This window comes from Triticum aestivum, chromosome 1D (assembly GCF_018294505.1).
Source record: "Triticum aestivum cultivar Chinese Spring chromosome 1D, IWGSC CS RefSeq v2.1, whole genome shotgun sequence".
NCBI lineage: Eukaryota > Viridiplantae > Streptophyta > Magnoliopsida > Poales > Poaceae > Triticum > Triticum aestivum.
This window is the reverse complement of record NC_057796.1, coordinates 463149130-463166571: the sequence shown is the minus strand read 5'-3', so window position 1 is coordinate 463166571 and position 17442 is coordinate 463149130.

The window sequence follows — 17442 nt, the reverse complement described above, 5'->3', positions numbered from 1 at the left end:
TATCTTTTCTTTTTCTCGGTCTGGTAGACATGTCCTTCACATAGATAACCTGTGCCACATCATTGGCTAGGACGAACGGTTCGTCAGTGTACCCAGGATTGTTCAGATCCACTGTTGTCATTCCGTACTGTGGGTCTACCTGTACCCCGCCTCCTGACAGATTAACCCATTTGCACTTAAACAAAGGGACCTTAAAATCATGTCCGTAGTCAAGTTCCCATATGTCCATTATGTAGCCATAATATGTGTCCTTTCCCCTCTCAGTTGCTGCATCAAAGCGGACACCGCTGTTTTGGTTGGTGCTCTTTTGATCTTGGGCGATCGTGTAAAATGTATTCACATTTATCTCGTATCCTTTGTAAGTCAATACAGTCGAAGATGGTCCCCTGGACAACGAGTACAACTCATCACAAACAGTGGTGTCACCTCTGAGACGTGTTTCCAACCAACTGCTGAAAGTCCTGATGTGTTCACATGTAATCCAGTCGTCACACTGCTCCGGGTGTTTGGAGCGCAGACTGTTCTTGTGTTCATCGACATACGGGGTCACCAAGGTAGAGTTCTGTAGAACTGTGTAGTGTGCTTGAGACCAAGAATATCCGTCCCTGCATATTATTGAGTCCCCTCCAAGCGTGCCTTTTCCAGTCAGTCTCCCCTCATACCGCGATTTAGGGAGACCTATCTTCTTAAGGCCAGGAATGAAGTCAACACAAAACCCAATGACATCCTCTGTTTGATGGCCCATGGAGATGCTTCCTTCTGGCCTAGCGTGGTTACAGACATATTTCTTTAGGACTCCCATGAACCTCTCAAAGGGGAACATATTGTGTAGAAATACGGGCCCCAGAATGACAATCTCGTCGACTAGATGAACTAGGACGTGCGTCATGATATTGAAGAAGGATGGTGGGAACACCAGCTCGAAACTGATCTTATCAACTTGGCATGCTCTTCGTTTCTGAACAAACGTTTCAACCGTGGTATTATAGGAGCATACCACATCACCTTCGCAGGAACCCTCTTCCTGGGGGGCTCGCCGTCAACATCACCAGGGTCATCTCGTCTGATCTTATACCGCAATGCACCGCATACCGGGCATGCGTTCAGATCCTTGTACGCACCGCGGTAGAGGATGCAGTCATTAGGTCATGCATGTATCTTCTGCACCTCCAATCCTAGAGGGCATACGACCTTCTTTGCTGCGTATGTACTGTCGGGCAATTCGTTATCCTTTGGAAGCTTCTTCTTCAATATTTTCAATAGCTTCTCAAATCCTTTGTCAGGCACAGCATTCTCTGCCTTCCACTGCAGCAATTCCAGTACGGTACCGAGCTTTGTGTTGCCATCTTCGCAATTGGGGTACAACCCTTTTTTGTGATCCTCTAACATGCGATCGAACTTCAGCTTCTCCTTTTGACTTTCACATTGCGTCCTTGCATCGACAATGACCCGGCGGAGATCATCATCATCGGGCACTGGTTCCTCTTGATCTTCAGCAGCTTCCCCCTTGCAGCATCATTGGGCACATCGTCTGGTTCCTCTTGATCTTCAGCAGCTTCCCCCGTTGCAGCATCACTGTATTCATGGGGCACATAGTTGTCATCGTCCTCTTCTTCTTCGCCGTCTTCCATCATAACCCCTATTTCTCCGTGCCTCGTCCAAACATTATAGTGTGGCATGAAACCCTTGTAAAGCAGGTGGGTGTGAAGGATTTTCCGGTCAGAGTAAGACTTCGTATTCCCACATATAGGGCATGGACAACACATAAAACCATTCTGCCTGTTTGCCTCAGCCACTTCGAGAAAATCATGCACGCCTTAATGTACTCGGAGGTGTGTCTGTCACCGTACATCCATTGCCGGTTCATCTGCGTGCATTATATATAATTAAGTGTGTCAAAAACCATTACAGAACATCATGAATAGATAATTAAGTGACCAAATTAATAGAAGTTCATCATCACATTAAAACCAAAGTACATACATAGTTCTCATCTAACAACATATATATAGCTCTCCAGAGCATCTAATTAATTAAATCATACATTGAAACTATGTAAAACATTTCAATGCGAAAACAAATGCGATCATAATCGCAACCAAGGTAACAATTGATCCAACGGCATAATGATACCAAGCCTCGGTATGAATGACATATTTTCTAATCTTTCTAATCTTCAAGCGTATTGCATCCATCTTGATCTTGTGATCATCGACGACATCCGCAACATGCAACTCCAATATCATCTTCTCCTCCTCAATTTTTTTATTTTTTCCTTCAAGTAATTGTTTTCTTCTTCAACTAAATTTAACCTCTCGACAATAGGGTCGGTTAGAATTTCTGGTTCAACCACCTCCTAGATAAATAAAATCTATGTCACGTTGGTTGGTATATTTGTCATAAACAATAAATGAACCAAATAGTTATAAAAAGATAATATATACCACATCCGAATCATAGATAGGACGAGGGCCGACGGGGGCGGATACCAAAACCATCGCACTATGTAATAAGAAGGAATAATAAAAGTAACAAAATTAGACAAGTAACTATCTAAAGTAAGAATTTTTTCCTTTCAGAAAGAAGATAAGAACAAGAGGCTCACCACGGTGGTGCAGGCGACGAGATCGGTGCGGGCAATCGACGGCGGTGAAGACGGGGACAGGACGTGACGGACCGCTAAACCTAGACAAATCTCGGGGAAAATGGAGCTCGGAGGTCGAGTTTCGAGAGGAGAAAGATTAACTAGTGTGGCTCAGACATTTCATCGAACACCTCATGTGCATAGGAGGTGAGCTAGAGCACCCAAATGCCCTCCCCTCGCCGGCCAGAAAAAACAGAGCACTGTGGAGTGCTCTGCTGTGGCGATGGGGTATATATAGGGAACTCATTGGTCCCGGTTCGTGGCACCAACCGGGACTAAAGGCCTTTGGTCCCGGTTGGTGCCACGAACCGGGACCAATGACCCCCTTTAGTCCCGGTTGGTGGCACCAACCGGGACCAAAGGCCTTGTGCTGCCCCGCGTCAAAAGTTTAGTCCCACCTCGCTAGTTGAGAGGGCTCGAGAGTGGTTTATAAGCGCTGTTGCGCCCACCCTCTCGAGCTCCTCTCAACTGCAGGCTTTCGGGCCTAACCGTTCTCTTTGCCTGTGGGGCCTACTGGGCCTTCTGCGGGCCTGAATCCTGGCCCACGGATGGGTTTCAAGTCGTATTCAGGCCGTGGTGGCCCAGTAGGTGGCATAATTTTTTTCTCTGTTTTTTGTTTTCTCTTTTGCTTTATTTGTTTTGTTTTGTTTCTACTTACAACAAAAAACTTATTTATTTTATTTCTAATTACTTATGTATTTTACTTTAATTATTTTATTTTTATTTATTTTACTGCTGCTATTTTTATTTATTTTACTGCTGCTATTTTTATTTAATTTATTAAGGTTTATTTATTTTAGTTACTATAGTTTATTTTATTTTATTTTATTAAGGTTTATTTATTTTTATTTACTATAAAAAATGAACATAGATGCGCCTATAGAGAAAATTCAACCTAAATTCATAATAAATTTCTATGAAATTCAAAGAAATTTACTGTGAATTTAGGTCAAATTCCCTGTATAAGGGCATCTATTTTCACTTTGAGAGGAGCTCAACAAGGCAGAGAGGGACGGGCTTATAAACTGGTGTGAGCGCCCTTCGGTTGGCTAGGTGGGACTAAATACTGGCCGCAACTAGGACCAGCCCTTTAGTCCCGGTTTGTGGTATGAACCGGGACTAAAGGGTGGTGGGCCAGTAGCGTGGCCCATTGGTCCCGGTTTGTCCCACCAACCGGGACCAAAGGGGCCGAACGAACCGGGACCAATGCCCCCACGAGGCCCGGCAGGCCCCTGGCCGCACGAACCGGGACCAATGCTCGCATTAGTCCCAGTTCGTGACTGAACCGGGACTAATGTGAATATTGCCCTGTGACCAAAGCCTAGTTTTCTACTAGTGAATAGGCCGGTTAGTTTCCCTTAAAAAAAGGGCTGGTTACCAGTTGTATTCCTGCCAAAATTGCCAAACATTTTTTAAAATTCCAAGGTGCTCACCAGCACACACAAGAGTGATACAAATACTGAACCTGGATCATTGTGTTTTACCTAGAATTTTCACAGATAAAAAGTAGAATTTGACAGATTCTATAAACAAAACACCCAATGGTTCAAGTAAACACATGTCTTGGATTTCCAGGTATAACCAGTGGAAGTGACTGACAGATGAACAGAGAACTGGAACCTTGGGAGTGAAAATTTTGAAGCTGTGCAAGCACTCCAAGTACACCTTGGAAGGAAAATAAATGGCAAAAATGCGGGATAACATACCTTAGTGCATAGTTCAATTGCGGAAAGGTCCCTCGAGTGGTTTTTTTCCATGTAATTTCAAACTAGATGTGTCCTCTTCAAGCCCATTCTCGTCGAACTGAGCCAGAAAGACAAGTAATGAACAAAGATTTATGGGAAAAGATATCACAAAGCAAGTACCTGAAATTGAGCTGAAAAGTAAGAAATGTAGCTAATCTGTTAGAGTTGTGTCGAATATAGTGTACAAGGTAGGTTACAATTGGACTTGTAGTTGTATTGTGTTTAGATAGGATATGGAGTCGTGTCCTAGTAGGACACTTGTATCCTAGGCCTCTTATATATAGCGGGGGTAGACACACGTTGTAACCTATGTCAACATAATAGCACAGGAACGCAGGGGAAGCCGGCGGCATGTGCCGGCCTCCAAGGCGACCGGGTGCGGTATTTTAGCGGTGTCATGGGGAGGAGCGCCCATAGTCAGGCATAAAAAATTATCTACGAGCCCAGATTTGAGATTTCCTTTCATAAATAGTACTCCCTTCGTCCGGATTTACAGCGTTACTTGTGGCTCAAATGGATGTATCTAGCACTAGTGAGTGCTAGATATATCCGTTTGAGCGGCAAGTAATTCCGGACGGAGAGCCCTAAAAAAAAGTTCCGGATGGAGGTAGTACGGATATTCTTATTCCAGCACTTGCACATTTCTTTTCAATGATGAACAAATAAAATATAAAATAGGAGGGTTTTTCTTTAAGCCAAAACTTGATCATAAGTCAACTTGAAGGGTGACATTATTAGTCTGAAGTTAAATATGGCCTTTTTGCACCACTAGTAGTATGTGGATATGCTTATTAGAGATTTTGAGAGAGTCAATTACACCACTAGTACTAAAACTTGGCGTGAAAAGTCACTTTGGTGCAGAACTCATGGAAAAGCCCCTGGCATGGGTCTTGGATTCTTTTTTCTCGCGGGAAAGCCCCTAGTGCGGGTCGGTGCACCTGTCAGTGACCCGCATTCTTTCTCACGAGAAAGCCCCTGGCATGGGTTCCAGCTGTCATGACCCACAAAATAATGTGCAAACACGGTGGCGGCTAGGATAATATCTATAAAATATATAAAATATCTGTAAATTTTAATATTTTTATTAATAAACTAATATTCAAAATAAAATAAACACTTTTATATACTGCATAAATATTTAATTAAGATCATTAAAAATTAAACTTAGATTAGCATCTATTTAAATATATATATATAAATATAATTACTTTGATTTTTTAATTAAATACACAAATTATTACTTGAATATTTTTAATTTATAATTTAACTATATGGATAATTTGAAATAATATGTAAATAATTTAACTATATATTATGGCATGTTGGTAGTGGTGGAAGGTCAGTGGCGGGCGCCCCTGAGGGCCTTGCCCGCCACTACTGTGGTGGCACGGGTGAGCCGTCGAGCGAAAGCTCTGTGTTTCGGCGCCGACGATGGCGACCCCCGTGGGTGCCACGCTCTTCCTGAAAACGTCGGCATGGTTCTTCTTTGCGTGTCAAGGCTCCAAGTGACAACCTTTGTTCGTTTTAGTCTCGACAGTCACGACGCTCTGCGCCGTTCTCCCTCCTGGGGACGTGGTCGTGCAGCTTAGGTGTTCTAGGTTGTAACGTGGAGGTGTGCTTAGATCTTGCTATGTTCATTGTCGGTAGCGTAGTCGCGTGCGTGCTGCCAGATCCTTTATCTTGGGAACAGTTTTATAAGAGGGCTACCTCACCATCTTGTATCGTTCGGCCTTGTATTTTTCTTTGGGGGTTGCTTTATATATAAAATGGGGTGTAAGCCTGTTTCAAGAGAGTTAGCACATAGATAATGACATGAGGTCACTTTATTGTGTGTGTGTGTTATAGGCACGTGCTAGTACCATGCATGCAAGCGCACGTAGGGCTGAAATTAAGCAACCACTTGACAAAGTGTGTATCGTACACATGCACGTGTAGTTTGCTATGTATGACACACGTACGTCATACACGTACGTACTTATACGTAAGAAAGTACTCCCTCCGTTTCTAAATATAAGTCTTTTCAAAGATTCCACTATAAACTACATACGGAGCAAAATGAGTGAATCAAATATATATATATACTAGTAGAGTGCCCGTGCGTTGCCACGGGCTCTTGAAATAGTTTACAAGAGTTACATGTTAAATTCCACACGTACAAACAATAAAACACAAATACAATTATTTAATAACTGAAGTTCATTTTTGCAATGTAAATTGATAACATGAAGAAAAATTAACGACGTGTCCATGTAACAAACCGAGCGATGTTCCAACTAAACATCTATTACAAAACTATTAATATCTAGATGATGCGCTTAAGTAATTCTTTCACAATATCAGGAAAGTTTCCTTTAGCTTCATTCCCACGATGTTTTAGCAAGTGTAATAAAAACTGCTTCCTCAATTCATACCCATCCTGCACAAACAATACATGTAGTTATTATGAAAATTTCACGCCGAAGGTCTTAAAACATGTAACTGACAATACTCACCATGCAAATCGGCTTGACCAATTCTTTACCGTTCCACCAGAGCATAAAATGAAAAACAAAATGGCCAGACACATTCCTGCAAAACTTTAGATTAATAATATATAGAATATAGTGATAACAAAAGTAAATGTTTTTGTTATGAATCCATTACCCGTCTATACTCGTTGGAACACCGAACGGAAATAAACGTTGCCATTTAGATATATCGTAATTCCAACCAGGCAGCTTTATTTCGAGTGCTTCTTTGAAATCCCTTGCAAAACTTTTTAATTTCAGTGCATGCCTCAATTTTTTTCCTCTAACGATTGTGATGTTTGAATAGGATCCAGAATATATAGACGACGTGCCTCTTTCTTGATGACGTACAAGATGTATGGGCCGATGGATGCATAGGGAAGATAAATCTACAAGTGGAGCTATTAGAAACAATAATAAACCATGATAACAATGGACAAAATACTTTACTTACCTTGTTGCACGATGAGATGTCATTGTCCATCCCAGGCCAGCTATCAAATAATGTTGCCAATGTCTGGATAGTTTTCTTCTCGCAAAACTTCTGACCTCGTGTTGACTCTAGCATCATGGACTAAGTAAAAAAAAAGAAATATTGCTTCAACATGTTGATGCTAATGACACATAGAATGAAAAGTTACGATAACTTACACAAAATCGTAGATCCATGTAGTGCACAGGAGGGTCTGTGAACAATACTCCCTCGTCACATGCCAGCATACGCACAGCTGTGTTGAAGCAATCATTGTCCATGGGCTGCTCTATGTTAAGTATGCACTGAAGTTTCTTAAGACTTAAGCCCATTGGATCGGGTGTCGAGCTCCAGACCCATACCTTCCTATAAATTGGATGGTAAGAAGAACAATAATATACAACCTCACATTAAATATTGATACCTGATACTTACTCCAAACAACCGGCATCATCGATCGACATGATGTAGTTGCAGAGGCCGGCAAGTAATTCACGTTGGTCCGTGGGTATGATAGTGATTGGTGCAGGACGTTTGTCTTTGACTACGTCAGATGGATTGTCCAGTATCTCGAGATCAGAATTAGCTAAATTTTCTTGATCGTCAGGTTGATGGTATATGGGACCTCCTTTTAGCTTATTCAGCTCTGAATCGAGCAAAATGACAGCTAATTTTTGTCGAAAATGTTTCATATCCTCCTACAAGATATATATAAAAACAATTTATATATTATTTTGAGATAAAATAACGAGATAATGTATAAAAACGAAATACCTGGGTGAATTGGTCTGACAGTGCATGTGATGTCCAGTATTCCATATAATTTAGCATAAACAGTCCACATGATACGCTATAATATTATAAAATAATGCTTTAGAATACCACACAGATGAATCAAATAAACAAACAATTGTAACAAGTGCTTACCCATCAGTTTGTATTGCCTCATGAAACTGCTCTACAACCGTCCATTTTGTAACATTCAGATCGGGCCACTTATGACCTCTGATAAAATCCGGTCTGTGCTCTACAAGTTTCAGACACTTCTCGAGTCCTAGTAACTATTTTATATATAAGAAATAGTAGGGATCAAGGCAAACAAAAACATATGTTAAGATGAATAAAAATAATAGATAGTTATCGTAGTAGCAAGGTCATTGCGTTTGACCCGAGAACCAAGTCAGTCCAATACTTGAATCTCACGTTTTTTGGCATTGACGACTGCTAGATACCAATGGTAGCTCGGCATGTTAATCGGAATGAATAACTGGTGTAAATATCATACAAGTCACGGTCGCAATTAGATATAAATATTAATAAATCATTATACATATGAATTAATAAAAACAATACATAATTATATGCATGGATAACGAGACAAAAACTAACCATATCTTGCTGTAGATAAGTATTAACATGATGCACGATGCGGTGATATTTTGATGGGTCTATGTCTCTTTCCCCGTCTTCTTTTATCTGGCCAGATACAAACGTGCTAACAACGTGTACCTTTTCACCCGCTCTGTCTTGTAGATGGTCGTGAGCAAACATGCAATATATGTAAGCATTTATCACCTGTAATCAACATTTAGATTATGTGTACATTTTATAATATTAAATATTGTTCATATTATTAATTACAAAGTTTGTGCAATTGGTCTTACACCGTCATGTAAGAACATATCATCTTTCATAAGGCATTCCAAATCGTCGGTTGATAACAAGGCATCTCCAATGTCCACGAACTGGGTATTCTTGGGGGCAGACTTGATTGATTCGATGACTGTAATATCCCTAGGGGTACAAACATAGGCTGTCGAATTCATAAATAAATGAGCCAATTTAGCAATCAAACTGAGCAAAAATAGTTGAATACAAGAGGCAATATCACAAAAATAAGATTGATAGTAATATTAAAAAATACCTTGTGAATATAACATGTAAATTAGCATCCTTTTTTGGTTTTGTTATGAGATATAACCTCTTCGACATTTTTATGTTGTGAATTTTTGTCCCCTTGCAGCAACATCGCATATGAACCCTCAATGGATTCTTTCCGTGCATCTCCAAAGTCCATATCCATGTCTCCTATATTCTGAAAAAACAAAAATATAAAAATAGACCTTTCGTGTTTTCATGTATAATATACATACAGAGGAAGGTTATCTATATGCACCTCTTCTCGTGGTGTTTCAGTGCGGTCTGTCATCGTTACATCAGTGCATATGTCGGAACCCATCACTTTGTATCTACGATGAAATATATATGATGAAATATAAATGATGTTTTCTACTGCATAATATAATCATATATAATATCTGAAAAAATAGTAATGACGCCCAGTAGCAGCAACCATGGATGAAATTTATTTATTTTAATTCCCAATTAGTTAGTAGTAGCGCGGGGCCTGACAATCTTCTTAATAATCAAGAAAACATCAAAGCTTTTGGCTCGTGTTTGAATTTATTTACTCATACTCATTTCCTCAACTAAAATTCAGATATATCAAATGTGTTTTTTACCAGTATTTTTTTCAACTTTTATAGATATTATTTATACAGGAAACCTTTTAAAGCATCAAATGATTATGACTATAAAAATAATGGATTTTATTAGAACAATGTGAGGTGAATCAGACACGGCCGATAAAAAGAAGACCATTTCTTTTTTGGATCGGACAACGCCGTGATCAATCACAATCTCTCCCCCGTCACTACCTAGTACAGTAGTCTAGGTAGTAGTATTAAGAAAAAAACGTCAGATTTCTCAAAAAAAAACGTCAGTCATCCTCTCCACTGCCGCCTCACATTCTTCTCTGGATAATTCCCCACCACTGCCTCACAATCTCCTCCGTTCCCCATTCTCTCCACCACAACCAGCGCTCCCTGGTCAGGTCGCCCCCTCCCCTTCGTCACCACCGCCGGCGCTCCCTGGTCAGGCTACCCTCCCCTTCGTCACCAGCGTCGCCGCTCCCTAGCAGGCCGCCCCTCCCCTTCGAATCAGATCACAGAAGTGGCCGAGGAGGTCCTCGAGCTCGGCATGCTCGCGCCAGTGCTAGGCGCCATTGGATGCGGACGCAGAGGCTCGGGACTTGCACGCCCTACTCTACCCTGTTCCTTCCAATCCGGCCCCGAAGTGCTCGAGGAGGCGCTCGAGGTCGGCATGCTCACCGGCGACGCTGGGTCCCTCCATCCTCCTGGTTCCCTCGCCATCGCCAAGATGAGCCTCTCCACCCTCTCCCGCGCGATCGTCCAGGTCCAGGTAATCTCTCTCTCCCTGACCCTGCCGTATGCTCCTCCCCGTCAATTCGGTTAGTCGCCAGGTGCATCGCCTCACTGAGATATCACCATGAATATTCCTTTTCAAGACTGTCCATATTTTGTTCTGTTAAAGGGCTTTGTTAGAAAATCTGATTTAACTGAGTATTATTCTGCTCTAAATTGCGGCCCCTTCTGGTTGTGAGTGGATCCAAGAGTTCACATGATGCAGTATCTTTTTGAAAGATGATACATTATCTTCATAAAAGAAAGGAAGTTGGAGGAGTTATTATTGAAGAGGGATTCAGTGGTATGTGCTTCTCAAGAGCTAAACTGGAACAAGAAGTGCATGACTCTCATGCCTACACTAACTAATCAGGTAGCATATGCAAATTTTTAACCATACTACATCCAGATATGACATTTGAATATAAAAACAGGCAATTCATATTATAAAATGGAACAAAAATGGGTGTCGCGTTTATTCTTTAGAGAGTGTGTTTTCCTTTCAAGAATGTAATATGAGAAATCATCTGCTTAGTTGGTGGTTGTATTGATGATTCGGCCCTTAATGGTTCAGACTTCCCGAAGGAGAAGAAGGAGGTGCGGAAAGAGGATGGGAGCAACAAATCTGAATCAAAGAGTATGCTTTGTTGTGGATCTTCTATGGAATGTTGTTGCTAGTAACCAAGCATGCTTTCTCTTTAGTTCCTCTATGAAAGTAGCATCAAATTGGGATTTTGTTGATGATTTGCAAAGCTTAATTGAGACATAATTCTCTCAGTTCCCACTTTTGCAAATGTTCCTCAGTGCGTTTTTAGAGTATCTTCAATGACGCTGCAAGTGTTCTAAACTAACCAATATGGTTTCTTAAAAGAAGTCTCCAGCTAAATATATATGCCTAAATCATCCCTTTGTTTGTGAGCACTTTAATAGTTTGACACTTTCTATAGGTGGATATTTTAGCAGTTCAGCTGTCCAAAAGAGAAAATGAGTTGCTTCAGCAGAAAACCGAGGTCACGAGAATAGCGACTTCACTGAAACTGGTGAGTTGATCCTCGTACTTTGGAAGTATCTTTATTCTATGGACCTTTGTAAGCACATTTTAGTACCATGATCCATTCTGTGTTCTCTGTTTACAATGTACTATCAAATGTCATGTGTATTTTCCCTGCTTGCTACTGGCTTTGGAGGAAAACTTAGTTCCGTCGTTTTTAAATGTAAATTATCTGCCATGATTAAGCAAGCCAAGCTGAAGTTTTGCCTTTGTTGGGACTTCTGAAACAGACTATCAAACAGTACTACAAATTTGAAATGGTGTTCTTTCCTTGCAAATGCACAGCAAATTTTCAGGGGCCTGCCGATGGTTTGTTGAACAGCAAATTTTTAGGAGTTCTGCCTGATTTTCTTACCATGGTTAAGAAAATAACATGCTGGCAATGATTTGTGAGTAAAGCATGTTCCAATTCCTCTTGGATTGGCGCGTCGTTTTAGTATTTTTTATAACATGCTGGCAATGATTTGTGAGTAAAGCATGCTTAATCTTGGTATATTCCCATTTTTTCATTTTCACAAATCACTCTTTCTATATCGTTCACAGGCTTCTGAAGATGCTAGGAGAATTGTTGACGAAGAACGAACTAATGCACGCATGGAGATTGAAAATGCTAGAGCTGCTGTACAAAGAGTTCAAAAAGTACTTCAAGAGAAAGAGAACAGTTCACAAAGAATTGGAAAGCAGGTAAATTGTATATAATTTTATGAGCAGCATATTATGTTGTTTTCTGTACTTTGTACCATGCTTACCTGGAACTTATGCCTGAATCTGTATTCCTTATATATTCTTTTATTTATGTCATATACAATTACTCCCCTTGACTTCTGTACAGTTTTTCTATTCAAAACCAGTGGTAGTTTATTTTAATTTAACTATGCAACCTTCTACGTACTGCATCATACAGCAACAGATCTTCCTGCCCAACTTTGCTTTTATTGCTTGCTTGTCCAGATGTTGTGCTTTGACACTGTCCTCAATTTGTTATATTCATTGTATTACTTGCTCTATCTTGATATAGTTAGTATTAGAGTATTACATATCCATTGTGAATAATTTTAGACTATTCCATCGAAGCACTTTGTCCTCAAGCAATTTCTATTACATGTAATGACTTAATATTATGACTCTGATGATATATATCTTCAAGCAGTCCTATTATATTTGTTTGTTTTCTGGCATGTTGAAACACTTAATAAGTTATTTGTTTGTTTTTCTGGCTCAAATATATATATGAGATTTCATTAAAAAGTTAGGCAGTCAACTATGATCATGACTTCAAAAGTTAGGTGTATGACACACGTGCGATGTCCAGAATAGACTATTAGCCTATAATATCTGAAAGAACTGTTTGTATTCAGTTGCAGCCCACCTAATAGGATTGCTTGATTAGATCTACAGTCAATTGTATTCTATGATCTTTTTATAAGATGGCACTATCTCCACTGGTGTTTTTTTTCGGAATTTGATGGTATGCCTGACCAAACATGATCCTAATATAATAACTGTTACCCTTTTACAGAAGAGGAAGATCTAGAAATTTGCATACCTAGAGGAACTCGCCTTCTTGATGCCCCTTGCTTACAGAAGGTACTCCTCGGGAATTTGCCCTCCAAGTCTGGGTATTTTGATCCTTTGATATCTGTGATGGGGGAAGGGAGAGTAAGGAGGGGGATGAGGGATGGCACATGAGGTTAACATATATAGGTAGGCCATGCAGGGGAAGGCTGGGTAGCAGATATCTTTCCTTTTTTCAGATATATTCTTATGTATCTGACAGATATCTTTCCTTTTTCAGATATGTACTTATGTATGGTGCAGATATCTTTCCTTTTTTCATGAAACGCACACCTCTTAATAAATTAGAAAATATGTCAGAAATCAGAACTTACTAAATAATTAAATTGTTGTATTAATTAAATAAACAACTTATCATTGATTGCATGCCACTAAGTTACTTGTTTGTTCTTCTAAAATTTTCCCATATAAAAACGAAATATCTTTTGTCTATTTAAATATTTATTCTTTTTTTAATATTGTTCAATTTGAAGAGGTAAACATGAACTTTCTATATATTTTATGTGTATTTAATTAGTTCAACATGTACTATAAATCAAGTTAAATTAACAAACAAACAATCTTAAATGTTTTGTTTCTGAAAGATGGCAATTAACAGCCTTCGGATTTTGTTGTTTGCACAATCAAAACACAAATGCACCTAATGCATCATCGATCTTTTGCAAGGTCGACATCGACTGAGTACGAGCGGCCCTATGTCACAAGGGGGCGTGGAACTGCTGCAGCCCATCTATGACAGAGCAGACTCCTGCGAATTTGCCCAGCTAGGTACATCCTCTACATGGTAGCAACTTGAAGAAAATTCTTCCTTTTTGCTTCCATGACCTGATATCCTCCTCGCTGATGTATCGAGGAGCCGTGACCCGGCCTCACAGGAAGGGCCAGGGCGAAGACGTATCCCCGATGGCCAAGACACGGCCACGGTGGTGATTTTTGATGGTGAGACAGAGCAGACTCGAGCGACTTTGCCCAGCCAGGTACATCCTCTACACAACTACATGGTAGCAAATTGAACAAAATGTGACTTGATTAGTATAGTAGCTTAGTAGTAGTAGGTTCCTGTACTCGCAAGTTTATGTCGAACAATCACTGCACCGGATATGCAAGCCTGGGATTATATATGTGTGGGGGTCTGTGATATTGTGAGTACAACAGCAACCAGCCCACCAAGAACCCTTTGAAACCACTTAGCCCGGCCTGAGTCAAATACAAGGCCACTGTCATCTTTGAAACCACTTAACCTCAGATAAGACCCCCAAGGTTGATGGTTTTAGAATGTTGATGGACAAGTCTGAGGGGGCCAAACCTAAACAAAACATTCTTTATCTAATTTTCATCACCCCTACTTGCTGAAGATCCTGCAAAAGTGTACGGGCAAAATGTGTTGAGATCAAATGGTTACTTAATTTGTTTTCTTTACAAAAGACCGTAGTTTTCAAATGCCAGATTATAGGCTGGTAAGTGTCTCAAAACTGGAGAGTCTCACCACCTCTTTAGCAACACCAGAGCTCTATCCTCCTCTTCAGTCAGTGGCACGCTGAGGAATTTAGCTAACTTGCTCACAACTTGCAACGGGTTTGAGGATGTATTTTACACCAAGGCACCCGCGGTGTATGTAACTCATTAAATTATGAAGTTATCATTGATTTGTATGCAACTCATTAAAATTCACAGCCTGCACACTAACATATCTACTGTTACCGTGGTTTTACTTTTTTACTGTAGGTACTGATCAATAAGAAAAACTATTCCTCTCTCATTTTTGTTACTCTATTCAGGAGCACATAAAAGATAATCAGCGTTTATTCGCTAGCTGGAATTAAAGGCAACAGCGAGAGAGCAAGATCAAGGACAACTTCAAAATTTAAGAATATATGCAAGGTACGTGCCGTATGACCGTCATATGTTTATTGACTATTCTCTAGCTGGAATGTGATTATTTCGGACGAAGAAAACCTCGTATAGTATAACAGTGCGTGTATGGATGGAGTTATACTATACGAGGTAGTATATGGTGCCTGTATGACCGTCATATGTTTGTTGACTATTCTCTAGCTGATTATTTCCGATGAAGAAAACCTCGTATAGGATGGAGTTATACTATACGAGGTAGTATATGATGCGAGGCACGGAATGTCTGAAAACATCACCTGCCGGACTTTGAGTACGTTGTGAACCTGCCATGGTCCAACACAAAAGTACTTAGGTTCACCTGGAGCAAACCTGGTCCAAACTGTCTGGTCTACAACCATAAAATTTAGATAGAAGGAAAGATAGATATACAACCAACATAGCTAGTGGATGCCACCATCAATCACTCTTTAAACTTTAAAAATATTGAAAATGTCATCTGATCATCTGATCAGCACGGGCATTCAAAAAGATTATTACCTTCAAAATGCCTCCGGTTCACCGGGAGCAACAAACCTGCTCCTGACCGCACAGGTATTATAGTACAAAATATACATACAAGCCAAATTATATAGATAGAACCAAAACAAGCAGACAACGTTGAAGCGAATACGAAGCTAGAGGGTGCCATCGAAGCATTTATTCCCTACATATATATAATCCAATACATTATTCATATTGCCAAAAGGATAAATCTGATATTTGATCCCTAACAAAGCTCTATTGGCTTATTATATCTGCGACATTTCAATATGCATCAGTCCATAGTCATTCGTCCAAAAACCTCAAGGCCGCTGTAATTTCAGCTGGGATGTTTCCAGCTGCTTCATTGCCTTTGATCGTCAGCATCTGGACCAGCAAGTTCTTTCTGAGCTGTATTGAATCCTAGAAAACATAAAAAAATGAATTGTTATATATATATATATATATATATATGTAGGGAATAAATTGTTGAAGAATGAATTGCACAACAAACCTATGTGAGTGGAAGAACATAAATTTATATTCAACAATGATATGGAAGAGAGAAACTTGTTATATATGCACCTACCGAAGTCCTGGAAATGTTATGCCCGAGAGTATCATCTTGGTGAGCCATCTCCTGTAAGAGTTTGAATCCAAAGTCTAGGCTGTGACAAAAAAAACTCCATATGTTAGAACCTATACCAGTGAGGCTGTATTGTGCATGACCAATTAAAACTATTACCACGGGGCTGTAATATAGGTATGATCTTGTGGCCAATCCACGAGTTGGGGATTCAAACCAGGCCTCTCCTGTTGCAATACACTGCCAAATTCTTTCAGAACTATCAGGGCTTCCTTCTTAAGTTCCTTGTCATGAAAGTCCTCTGAGCCTAGGAATGACTCGTTAGAATGATTAATCAGGAGAGTCCTCCTATTTTCAATATTAACTGCAAGGAGGCCGTAGGAGGAATCCACCAAATACAACGGCAATAGGTACTGCAATAGGTATACAAAGTTAATGGTGAACAGATAGTATACACACCAACTTTTAAGAAGGAAAATCCTTACAATGGACGGGGTCATGAGCACGTTGTATTTCGGCAAAGGCCGTACAATGACATTGTTAATCAACAAGTTGGTGCGTTCAGCTTGGCATAAGCCAGTCTGACTCAGCACCCGTGCTAGGCCATGGAATTGCAAATCAAACATATGCGTGGAGCCAACAAAGTCTGTTCCTGCGTTCCTTTGTATCGCGTCGCTACTAAGCTTACACACTGCAAGATCGAAGCAGCTCGGATTGACCCATGTATCACCTCGCATGGTGTCTTGGATAGTCCGTAGACTTAACTCGATCACGAATGGACGAGGGCTCCTTATCCATATTGTGCTGCAAACAAACCGGCATGATAAAATCAGGGTATCATAAAAATATTGTACTTCAATGTGTGGGCAAACAATAGTATATTTTTTCAAAACTTTAGAAAGGTCTGAAATGTATGTACCTAAAAATTGGAGTTGTAGTGTCATTTGAGGACATAAGTACTATTTCGTAAGATAACCAAATCTATTATGATATGTTCGGTTGCAACTTGTTCCTATTACAGTTATGATAAAATCTATAGATGGTACATGTATCATGCACCAGGACCCGTTGCAATATACTACAGTTCATAGAAAATTTGTAGTTTAAAATAACGTGCTGTGGATGGTACTAACATGGCGTAATGTAAAAGGATAATATTAGCGCATGACCACATTTTTGCAACCACTACGTTAGATCTTAAGAACCTTATGGACTTAGAAAAGATC